This window comes from Equus quagga, chromosome 15 (assembly GCF_021613505.1).
Source record: "Equus quagga isolate Etosha38 chromosome 15, UCLA_HA_Equagga_1.0, whole genome shotgun sequence".
Lineage (NCBI taxonomy): Eukaryota > Metazoa > Chordata > Mammalia > Perissodactyla > Equidae > Equus > Equus quagga.
This window is the reverse complement of record NC_060281.1, coordinates 90,922,704-90,935,832: the sequence shown is the minus strand read 5'-3', so window position 1 is coordinate 90,935,832 and position 13,129 is coordinate 90,922,704.

Below are 13,129 nucleotides of genomic sequence, written 5' to 3'. Positions count from 1 at the left end.
TGCATCTGCAGCTTCACTGAGGCCCATGTGGGCATCTGGCAGGTACCTTCCTGGCCCAGCTTCCAGACTTTCTGGCTGCTATTGCCATACTTTTGGCTTCTGCATTAGTCTCTTATGGAACCCATGTCTCTTCCTGGCTCAACTGCACATTCTCTATCAATTGGGTCATCATCTTCTTCATCATCATCCTGGGGGTTGTCCTGGCCCTCCAGCACAACTGAAGCACTGAGGAAGGTGGCTTTTCACCCCTTAGCTTCACTGGCATCATTGCTGGGGCTGCTGCCTGCTTCATGCCTTTGTAGGCTTTGGTTCCTTTGCTGTCTCCAGTGTGGAGGCCCAGAACCCAAAGTGAGCTGTGCCTATGGCCATCACTATCTTGCTTGGCTTGTTGCTTGGTGCCAACATCCTTGTCTCCACCATGCTCACCATCATGGTGCCCTGGCACATCCTAGACCCTGACTGGGTGCTCACTGATGTCTTCAACCAACAGGGCTATTGCTGGGGGGTTTCATATTGGAGGCTGGCTCCATCTGTGGTAAGGGGCCCTTCCAGACAAGGTAGGAGGGAACAGGGTGGTGGGACCCTGCCCCAAGCCTCCCAGGGAACACATCTCCTCTGGGCCTTTGCTCCCAGTTGCATCCTGGGCCCAGGAAGGTGCTAATGATTAGACTCTCCACCTGAGCTTGTGGGAGGGACCTACTCACTGCCCCTCCCAGTTGTACACAGAATGTCAAGTCTGGGCATGTGCTTCCAGATCCTTCCAGGCAGAGGGACTCAGCCCTCATCAGATTCTCCAGTGGGTCTGTCACCTAAACAGGGGTGTCCCATTCCTGGGTGGTGAGGGGGAACAATCCAGCACCCACATACACTCAGGCTCACTCTTGCAATGGAAATTTTGGTCTCTGAACCTGGTGCCAATCCAAATAACGAGAACAGAATCTTGGGTCAAAAGGAAAAGTAGCTTGGCTTCCTTTGCCAGGTGGAAGGAGCAGTGCAATGGCTAGAGCCTTAGGAATTGCTAGCTCCACATTAAGGACTGGGGTCAAGGCTTTTAAAGGTTTGTGAGGAATGTGGCTGCTTGTAGGAAGGATGGGGAGGAAACAAAGGATTCCACAGGTAAATGTCCTTGGCCGTCTGTCTCTGTGGTGGACTCTGGTGCCAGGAAGCTGAGGAATTGGGTCTGGGAAGCTTCAGTTTCTTGAAATTCTCTGGACATCAGCTTCCATGTAGTCAGCTTCAATGACTGTGATTAGCCAAAACTTTTGTGTCAGTTGTAAAGCTCAGGGAGTCAAATGTTAAAGAAACAGGTATATAAATATGAGTGAAACTAAAGAAGCAGAGAATAGAGATGAGTCTTTTTAGTTTTAACCCCATATATGCTGGACTCAATGTAGAGGAACCTATATCAGGGCTGGTATTAATTGAAGGCCTGTAACATATGCCTCACTGTCATTTTTGGGTTCCACTTCTCTAGAAAAGGGGTGTCATGGTCGTCTAGCTGCTTCATGCTGAATTGGGGTGACATGAGATGGTTTCACGGTGGAGAGCTTGAACACATTTTTGCCAATTTTTTCTGTGGTAGTTATAGTCTCAGTGGGAATATAGGGGAGAATGTGTTTAAACATGATATATATCCCAGCCACCAATAGGAGTATAGATAAACCAAAATGTAAAATGTCAATGTGGACTAGATTCCTCCCATTATTCAGGAAAAGAAATTTGAAAAGCAGTCACCAACACTTACTTTATACCATTCAGTACTGAAGTGTGATGATCTGACTGTTATAACCAGGCATTTAATAAGAAGCATTTCTAGAGAGACAAAAGGAAAATAAGGTTAAAGGCAAATTATAAATCAATTTCTGAGCCCAGGCACAACCAGTTAAAAGACCTCTAGGAGTCATAGTTGAAGCATCTTCTGTAACTTGCCGTGTCTCTGATGGTGTCATCTGGCATTCAGGTACATTTTGATTGGCTTGTACAGCATCAGACATGAATCTCTCTTAAGTTTATATCAAGTTGTCCAGCTCCAGTTTGCAAGGCTTCAGGAAAAAGGGTAGGTTCAGTTTTCAATGATTCTAAGTTAAATGATGGGGAAAACAGAGAACGTTAGTTTGGAGTTTGGTTGTTTCAGATATTTTAGGAGACTAGAAGAATTCAGGATCCAGTCCAGTTCACAGGTAGAAAACGAAAACCTCAAAGACAATTAAAGAACCAGGATCTAATATCCACAAATGCGTATTATGGTTTCTACTGAAACATAATTTTTTTTCTAAAATCCCCCTCAATTTTACTAAAGATAGCCAAATTAAGACTAAGTGGTTTACAAAATAAGTCTAGTCTCAATAAATTTGGCCCAATTATTTACATAAGTACAGCAAGAATAGCAACGGATCATATAGGCTCTTTCAAATCTGCTTTGCTGGAACTTTTTACCAGGAATCTCACATTGAATTTTAAAGGCCTCTCAAGGCCAGGAAAGCCAAGCCAAGGACTTGTCATCCGATTTCACCTGTAATACCTACAGATTTGTGTGGATTCCTCTCTGTGTGAGATCTCCCCAAATATTCTGGGATTCTTTGCACCTGCCAGAGGGAGTGATATTCTTTACTCAACCTTACCAGGTTACTGGGAACCCATAAGTAGGGTACCAAGCCAATATTTTCAAGTGGCTTTATTCCGCAACAGTTGTCTGGTCATATCTGAGTCTGTATGTTTTTCTCAAATGTGACATTCCAGTCAAAGTGTTGGTAATATAGTGTTTCCAATTGTCTCTTGTATAAGAAGAACGGATTCTTATTGAACCTAGGTAATCAATTATATAGGCATGAAAATAAGAATAATTACTTATCAGGAGTTTTTAAATTCTGGAGGGATAAGATAAGGGAGAAAAAGATAAATGTTTCAATTTTGTTTGTAAATTTGTACAAGTTATAGTTTCTAAGAGAAAAAGATCTCCTGAAATCTGGGGGGAAAACCCCAAAACAAAACATTTAAAAAATCAGCAATATTTTGAACAAAAAGTCATAAAAGATTATAATTATCCTTATCAATTATATTTTTAAGAGAGAGAAAGCCAAATTCTAATTCTGTGCCAGCTTATCCTTGATATTGAAAATCATTTATTTAATTGAACTTATTTAAATCTCAGCCAACTTGACCATGCACAAAACCTCTCAGGATTTTACTTCCACAAACGTTCTGTCACTTACTTTTTACATTCAGAATTTGTCCCATGTTTTCTTCCCCCCCTTTTAAATCTTTTTTAACAAACAAATATTTTCTTAATGAAAACATACATTTTATTTTCCTTGTATACATAAATATGTGCTTTTTTCATAGAAAATTCCACAGCATACACAACACATGTTTATCAATAAACCAAAGCATCCTTTAGTTTTTCTGTAATAAGAAAACAAAAGTAGGCAAACTTATATTTAGTAATTAATGTCTAATATCTTATCTTATTTGAAAATGATCTAAATGTTTAATGAATTTTTATCCTTTAAATTAATCTAGCAAAACTTCAAAGTATCAAGTTACCAAAGAGATTTTTGAACTTATTAAATACATGTTATATAATACAATTATTTTAAAAAGTTTACCCAACACTTTTATTGTTTCACATTTATTTAGTTTATTTACTCCCAATAATTATTTAGATTACCTACAATGTTTTGTGAGACATTTGGCAAAATTCTCCATTATTTTGTTATTATTTTTAACTAGTTTTGTAATAGAGATGACATCAGCTTATTTGACCAATTAATGTAGAATAAAGGCTGCATGCTTGCACCATATTCAATGCTGGTAACTCTGAAAACATGTTTATTTTAATCAAACCAACAAACTTAAATGAGCTTTCAGTTACCAAAGATTAAGTTTTATAATGTTAATTTAAAAGTCATTTGGGTTAATTTCTTTTACATTTAGAAACAATTTAGGTAAGTGCTTACTTTAAGCCAATTAAACAGAGTTCTTAATTATTGGCCACACTATCTGGAGGGAAAATACCCCACACATATAGCATACATATAGACACACATACACAGTTTCCACAGCTATTGTTTTAAAAATTACTGCCGCGAATCATGTACAGTAATACAAAGCTCCCTAGTCATGAATCCAAATTTTGTTTTCAATCTTTTTATTAATATTTGTGAAGAAGACACTCAAGACCCTGTATTTTTGGTGAGGGCAGTCTCCTTCTCCCGTTCTTTCCAGGAAGGCCTGTAGTCTGAGTGCAGTTTCCGGTGAGACCTGTAGTGGGGATGTTTTTCCTTGGGTGAGAAAGTTATCTGAGCATTCAGTTTACAAAGCGAATCTCACCCCAGGAGGGGAATGGGACAATCTGAGATACATAAAAGCTATGTTTCAGCTTTTGTTTTCCCAAGTTGCATTCTGGCAGTTGCAGCATGGGTCTCTGTTGAGTTTCGCCAGGGAGTCCAACAATGGCAACCAAGGAATTACTTAATGATGTCAATTTGCAGTTTAACACTGAATAAGTGCCACTACAATCCACTAGAAAGTCAACCAATTGTGTCTCCACTGTCATTTGTACCAGGGTTTGTGGGGCCTATTGTAATGGGAACCACCAGTATGGCAAGGAACCCTGGGCCACGTTGTTGTCTTTGTCTTCTGAGTCTTGGACTCAAGAGGTCATGAGCTTCCTCAGGGAACCCTGATTTTTCTTTCTGGAGCCTTTTTCTAACATAAGGCATTCGTTTTTCCAGTGCCCGTCTTCTTTGCAATAGGGACACTGATTTTTCTCTAATTTTTGGCATCCCTACCTCTTTCTCCCATCTGGGGGAGCTGCATAAACCACTGTGACTGCCTTGGCATTATGCTGCTCTCGAGTGTTATAAACTTTGAAAGCAACTTCCATCAATTGACCAGAACTCATGGCTATGACCTTTTCAACCTCATTGGGCTTCCTTCTAATGTCTGGGGCACTTGCAATCAGTGGTTGTGTCACATTGAAATTAAGATGAAAAGGATTCAGCAGACTTAGGGCAGCCATGTCCTCATCAAGTTTTCCTTTTGGTGTCTGAACATCTTTGACTAACGGAGGCTTGGCTTTTCTTTGGACCATCAGCTTGGTCCCTGGCTGGTCACCTTCCTGATTATGCAACTGCATAAAAGCCTGCATGTATGGAATCTCATCCCATTTTCCAGATCTCTCATGAAACAACTCCAACTGCAAGATAGTGTAATAATTCAAATCTGCCTCCAATGGCCATCTTTCCTCACTTTCCAAGACAGACATTGGCCAAGTGGTGTTACAATAAAATACCATTTTTTTTGTCATTGTCTTTTAACTATAGGTTGACCAATCAGCCAAAGTCCTTCCCAAGGGGCTCTTCGGTGGAATAGATGTGGTGCCTCCCATGAGTTACTGGCAAAACTCAACAGAGACCCATGCTGCAACTGCCAGGATGCAACTTGGGAAAACAAAGCTGAAACATAGCTTTTTATATATCCCAGATTGTCCCACTCCCCTCCTTGGGCAAAATTTTCACCATAAATTGAATGCTTAGATAACTTTCTCATCCAAGAAAAAAACAGCTCCACCTACAGGTGCCACTGGAAAATGAACCCAGACTACTTTTAAAAGGACAGACAAACATACAAACAACAAGCAAAGACCAAACAAGCACACTTTCCCGAAAACTCAGTTCAGAAGTTCATGTTCTGCTGGATGAAGACGTGCATGAGGCACATTTCCTTCATGGCTTCCCAGCTCCATTTTAAAGCCCTTAGACATAAGTGACTATCTCACATTCCACATCCCCAATCAGGTAACACACAAGGGTCCAGCTTGGGGGAAGCACCGGTCTCCCCACTTCTTACTCTGTTCCTCTGTTGACCAGGCTCCATCTCTCTCCGGCACCCAGCCCTTCCTGCCCCTGGAGTTCTTTCTTGGAAACTGTTTGGTCCTTTATCTGTTGTTTTGGTAATAACTTTATTCACATACATAATACTCACCAACTGAAACCCTACACTTCAGTGGGTTGTAGTACATCCACAGAATTGTGCAGCCATCACCACTATCTAATTTCAGAACATTTTCATCACCCCAAAAAGAAACTCTGTCCCCAATAGCAGTCACTTCAGGTTCCCTTCTCCCCCATCCCCTGGGAACTACTGATCTACTCTCTGTCTCTATGGATTTGCCTGTTCTGGACATTTCATATCAATGACATCATACAACAGGTGCTCTTTTGTAACTGTCTTCTTTCACTTAGCATAATGTTCTCAAGATTCATCCATGTTGTATCACCACTTTTCTCATTCTTATGGACAAATTATATTCCATTGTATGGAGATTTCACATTTTATTTCTCTATCATGAGTTGATGGACATTGGGATTGCTTCCACTTTGGGGTACTATGCGTAGAGGTGCTATGAATATTCATGTATGAGTTTTTGTGTGGACACATGCTTTCATGTCTTGAGTCCATGCCTAGGGGCAGAAAGGCTGGGTCATACGGTCACTTCATGTTTGGCATTTTAAGGAACTGCCCAATGGTTTTCTAAAATATCTGCACCATCTTACATTCCCACCAGCAGTGCGTGAGGGTTCCAATCACTCCACATAATCCTCAACATTTGTTCTTCTCTGACCTTTTTTTTTGCTGAGGAAGATTCTCCCTGAGCTAACATCTGTTACAATCTTCCTCTATTTTTTTTGTGTGTGTGTGAGCCACTGCCGCAGCATTGCCACTGACAGATGAGTGGTATAGGTCCACACCCAGGAACCAAACCTGGGCCACCAAAGTGGAGCATGTCAGACTTAACCACTAGGCCACTGGGACTGGCCCTTTATCTGACTTTTTGACTGTAGCCATCCTGGGAGGGGGTTGCATGACATTGTGATTTGATTCACATTTTCCTAGTGACTAATGATGTCAAGAATCTTTCCATGTGCTTATTGGATATTTGTATATCTTCTTCAGAGAAATGTCTATTCAGACCCTCTGCCCATTTTTAAATTGGACTATTTATCCTTTTACTGTTGAGTTGTAAGTGTTCTTTCTATATTCTGGATACAGTTCCCTTATCAAACATATGATTTGAAAATATTTTCTGCCATTCAGTGCATTATTCTCTTTGCCCTGTCTTGATGGCCTCCTTTGAGGCACACAAGTTTTTAATTTTGATGAAGTCCAATTTATCTATATTTTTCTTTGTTGCTTGAACTCTTGGTGTCATATTTAAAGAAAAGAGTGGGGAGAGGGCAAAAGGGTAATGGGGGTGAAGTATATGGTGATGGATGGAAGCTCCACTTTTGGTGTGAGCACACTGTAGTGTACACAGATGTTGAATTATAATGGTGTACACCAGAATCTATACAATGTTATAAACCAATGTTACCACAACAAAAATGAAATAGAAAATAAAGAAAGAAAGAAACCATTACCTAATCTTCAGTCCTTTGCTTTATTCTAAGAGTTTGTGGGAGTTTACCTAAACTTCTCCATAGTGTTGTGGCCTCAGCATCCATTTTCTGTGGCCAAGCGGCCTGCAGGGCCCTTGAAGTGACGCTAGCCCCTCCTGAGAGTGTGCGCCCTAGATAGCCACCGGCAGAGTCACAAGTCAGTGGAAGTTCCTGATATGGCTCTCTCAACTGCCCTTGTGAGAAGCATTCTCCCCGCCTCCCAGGGCCTTCCCTCTGTGCGCCCTTTAGATAAGAGCCCTGCAAAGCTTAGCACAACCTCTTTTTGGTTTGAATTGACCAATCCAGACTTAGCCCGGGAACCCCAAAACATTCCACCTGAGGGCCCCAATAAAGGCATATGCCCCAGGTCCTGCCATCTCTCTGCCTCCCTCTGCCTAAAGCTCCTGGTGTGGCCCCTCAAGGTGTGCTGTGGACCTTCTCCAGGACCTGTGAGTAACAAACTTCTCTATTTCAATTCCCTTGTGGCCTTTTGTTGAACCCAATCTCACAGTCCAATATCCCCAGGGCTCTACTTAACAAATGTTAATTTAACAAAGTCACATCACCTTTTGCAGGCATAGCTCATTCTATTGTGTTTTCAGATATTGCACTTTTTAGAATTGAAGGTGTAGGGGAGGAGGGAGGAATTCTGCCCTTCTGGTTCTCATGGTTGGTCAAAGAATTAGAAATGACATAAGGCAGGATAGCAAGAGAAAATCACAGAGTTTACTATGTGCACATGGGGAACTCACATAAGCATGAAGAATTCCAAAGAGAGCTAGGAAAAATGAGGTGTACGTGTCCTTCTAGACTAAGGAGAGGGAGATAGAGGTCTGAGATTCAAAGGGGGAGAAGGCAATTTACAGGACGATGAAAAGAATTCATGTCTGGTAAACAAATGCTTCCATTGTCCCATCTATAGACAATGGGACCTAAAAGAGACCTTTTGATAAATTTGTCCTTGCTAGATGCTTTCCTGCCCCACCATACCTAGAATTATCCATGGTAAGAGTTCCTCCTGGGACAGGCCCTTCTCTCTTAAATTCTTTTAGGCAATTTGGGGGAAGGCAAAATATTCTTCCAGAGTCTTCTGAGCCTTGATTGTCTTCAGCTCAAAATAATACACATACTAGAGTAAGACATCTTGTGGTGGCCTGTCCTGAACCCCGTCAGTTCCTGTAATCACCAAAAGGGGTCTTCTACTCGCCGTGAGACAAGCCAACAGTCAGGAGGCAACGTGGTAAAAGAGAAAAGGTCTTTTTATTACAGCTTGCCAGCAAGAGGGAAGATAAGGGACCCATGTCCTAAAGAACTATTTTAAAACTACAAAATTTCGAAGCCTTTATATAGGGCAAATGGGCTGAAAAATGGGGGTCTTGAGGTGTTAACCGTCAGGAGTTGTGGTCCTTGAGACTACAGAGTATACTTTTCTCTCTTCACCTGGTGACAGATATCCGCAGAGGTTTTTTCCTGAAGGTCATCACATCCCTGGAGAAGCTGAGAGAACAAAGTTATTGCCTTATCAGAATAGGGAGGTCTGTGTATAAGCCAAGGCTACAAAAATAGCAGAGCAAGCAGATGTGTACTTCTCCACGCTGCATGCAATCTAGAGCATTGCTAACAAGGGAAAGGGGTGTCTTGTTATAGCCCCAACATAGTTCCCCTCTTTGAGATGGCTTCCCTTATGCTAACCTATGTTAACCATTGGCTGAATTTATCTTAGCTATATAGGCCGCACTAACATTCCCTTCTTTGAAACTTCCCTGGAAGTTTCACATTTTAAAAGCTGAGCTGGTGACTGTGGAGAGAGAAAATGAGGTAGTAGCCAGTTAGTAAGAAATCAGCAAAGGGAGAAAAGAACATAGATTAGAAAGAGGATGAACAAGCTGATAGGAAGGGATGGGAGCCCATCTCCTCACATGCCATTAAGCCAGTTCCCGATCCTGGGAATGAGTCAGTCCAATGAAATGGGTGAGCTTCATTCGTCTGATGGAAAATGGGAATCTTCTCTTTATAGATGGAAGTTAGATACTATTTGCCCTGTTTTCACATAAAAGCAACACTTTTCACAAGTGACTACACAAGCTCCTCCTTGCTGGGCAGTGTGTCCAGAGCAGGTCCCTTTTGGAGAAGCACAGAGACTAGGCAGTCAATCTGACTGGAGCATCACCAAGGTTTGCGTGGCGGGGTTGAACTCTTGTTCCATCACCAGAGAGAGACTGAAGACTGCCTTTTCCAACTCATAATTTCCAAAGCTGGGGAAGAAGACTCTCAATGCTGAAAAGAACTTGGACTTGTGATAGACAAATGGATTCTCTACAATCTCTCAACTGGCACGTTCATGTGGCACAATCTTATGAACAAAGGCACCTGAGTCTGCAATGTGACTGGCATTTAGGGTGGAGTATCTGGAGACAGAAGGGGCCAGGTATCCAAGTCCACATCATCCTGGCCAATTAGCTGGGAGCCCTTTCTATACTTTGTTGTCACATACAATAAAAAGACCAGTGTGGTTTACAGACAAGGTTAGAACTGAACCTGTAGTCCCCAGCATCCAGAGTATTCCATGGCCTTTGCCCCTGGTGCTGTTAGTGCCTAAACATCTCCATTTTCCATGTGCTCCTGTCAACCTGGGAGAGCAGAACAGATGCAGAATAGCTGGTACAGGAGGCTGCAGCCTGATTTGGGCAGCTATAAATCCTGGTCCTGTCACCTGACCAAGTTGAGTCCAGAGTTTGGATCCACCCATATGTAGTTTGTGGTATTGGCATATTGACCATGTGGGCAGCTGAAATACCCCAAGTTGCATAAGGGTGGCTCATAGGCCATCCAGAACTTGTGGTGATTTGGCAAATGTTTGTGCCATAGGGAATAGTGTTAGAGTCACTTACAATTTCCTTGAGAGGTTTAAATATGCCACCTGTGGAATCAAACCATAGAGTCTGATTCCAATACTGTCCCGGTATGTCACCCAGGAAAGGTCCAGTGTCTAGTTTACTTTCAATGCAAAGGGAACAACTTTCACCTACTGTCTTTATCTGGGCAAGGGACAGTCCTGGAGCTTCTATAGAGGTTTTCTGGGGCCCAAGTGACTCACCAGGAGAAGAGACAGAGTGACGTCTTCCTTGTCGTGGACACCATACCCTGTCGTTCATCCATCTTCCGTGCTTAGTCCACCAGGGGTTCACGTCAGCAGGAACAGAGACCAGTTCAGGTTCTTCTGTGCTCTCTGGCTGTTGACATAGCCAACAGTCAGACCCATTATTTAGTGTGGCCAGGGTTTGGTAAACTGGCATAAGGGGGAGATTGGTTTGTGCTTGACCTGTTGAGAAAGAGAGAGTTAGTAACAGCAAGACAGAGATTGGAAAAGAGCTTGAAATAGAAGCTTAGGGAGGGGAAGTGGGACAGACAGAGACTAGAGCTCTCCAGTCAGCTTTCTAATAAATGATTAAAAGGAATATACATATTCCATAATAGTAAAAGTGTTATTGTTGTTGTTGTTTTTGTTGTGTATGTGTGTGTGTGCGTAGGGAGTTTTAAAAGCAAGGGGCAAAAATGGGTGAAGATAGATTCCTTGATCCATGATCTTGGGAAAAGCTGTCTACTCCATGAGGTCGGCTGCTTCTGGGGCCTGGGAATCAGCCCTGGAAATTCTCAGTTAAAGGTCATCTGTGGGGACCATCTCCAAGTGGTCTAAAGAGTGATGTTATAGGTCTATCTTGTCATGGCTTCTGTGGATGCAGGAAGACTTTTCCTATACTTTCATGGCAGTGTAGGTGGTCAGTAGACTTCATAAGGTCTTTCCCAGTGAGGTGACAGCACATATTTTCTTCTAGAGCCCGGGATGGACACCCGATCTCTAGGTCCAGAGAGAGGGCAAGTTTTGTCAGCAGGTGGGGGCCATGCCTCTTTTACCTGTTGACCATTTACTTCAAGTAGACCAATTAATTTTTGTCTACAGCTACTCACAGCACCAAACTGTTCACTTAAGTTCCCATAATATTCACTTAATCCAGGTATGGAAGGTTTACCAGTAGGCATTGGGTATCCAAAAACTATTTCAAGGAATCAATCCATGTCTCCTATTTGGAGTATGTTGGATCTTTATTAGGGCCAAGGGAAGAGGGTCCAGCCACTGAAGTCCCATTTCTTGACAGACCTTCCTAAAGTCCTTTTGATGTCTATAATTTTACATTCCACTTGCCCTGATGATTGAGGATGATATGGAGTATGAAATTTCAAAAGTACCCCAGAGTTTCTTAAAGCAAGTGGTTATCTCTGCTGTACAGTGAGCTCCTCACTCTGCTTCAATCTGTAAAGGAAGCCAGAACAAGGAACAGCTGCAGTTGTTAATTTCTGTCCCACTGTTGTGGCCTCTGCACGTCTAGTAGGATAGCATTCAGTGCATCCACTAACCACGCAGACGATCACCAAACAGTGAGAACAGCCTAAAGCTGGGGCAAGTCTGTAAAGCCCATTTGGAGTGCCACACAGGGCAGTGCAGGCCTGGGAGGACTTCCTGGGGTACACGGATTTCTCCAGAAACTTGGTGAGGTTGGCAAGTGGTGCACTGGGAAACAATTGGGTCAGAAATTTTGTGGCTGCCAGGGTAAAACCAGTCATCTTTTAGTTCCTTAACTCTCCCCTACCTGCACATAGTCCCATTTGGGGAGAGATAATTGCAAGCCAGAAAATCAAAGGAAAGAGAGCTACAGGAAGTCCCTTTGGTGCAGTGTCTAATCCATCTGACCATTGTTTGACACCTCTTTGTGTCCAATTGTCTTTTTCAGATTGTGGGGCATTTGCCTGAGAGTTAATAGTATCAGTCACGCATAAAGACAAGTTTAAAAATTGGTAATTATTGGCAATCACCTATGATAAGAGCTCCTTCCTGGGACAGGCCTGTCTCTCTTGAATTACTTTAGGCAATTTGAGGGAAGGTCCAAAGTTCTTCCAGAGTCTTCTGAGCCTTGATCGTCTTCAGCTCAAAACAACGTGCATATCAGAGTGGCACATCCTGGGCTGGCCTGCCCTGAACCCCATCAAAGATTTCTGGCAACCCTGCATCAAGCAAGACTATCGGTGCCATTTTTCCAAAAGCATTTGCTCACTTCATGTCTTTGTGTCACATTATAGTAACTCTCACAATGTTTCAAACATTTTCATTATTATTAATTCGTTATGGTGATCTGTGATCACTGATCTTTGATGTTAGTGTTGTAATTGTTTTGGGTTCCCATGAACTGTGCCCAGGTAAGACAGCAAACAATGGATAAATGTTGTGTGTGCTCTGACTGCTCCATAGACCAGCTGTTCCCCTATCTCTCTCCCTCTGCTCAGGCCTCCCTATTCCCTGGGACACAACAATATTGAAATGAGGCTAACTAATAGCCCTATATCAACTTCTAAGTGTTCAAGTGAAAGGAAGAGTCACACATCTCTCACTTTAAATCAAAAGCTAGAAATGTTTAAGCTTAGGGAGGAAGGCGTGTCAAAAGCCTAGATTGGCCAAAAGCTTGACCTCTTGCACCAGACAGTTAGCCAAGCTGTGAATACAAATAAATGAATAAAAGCTCTTAAAGGGACCTAAAAGTGGTGCTCCAGTGAACACACAAATAAGAAATCAAAACAGCCTTAAGGCTGATATGGAGAAAGTTTGAGTGGTCTGGATAGAAGATCACACCAACCAC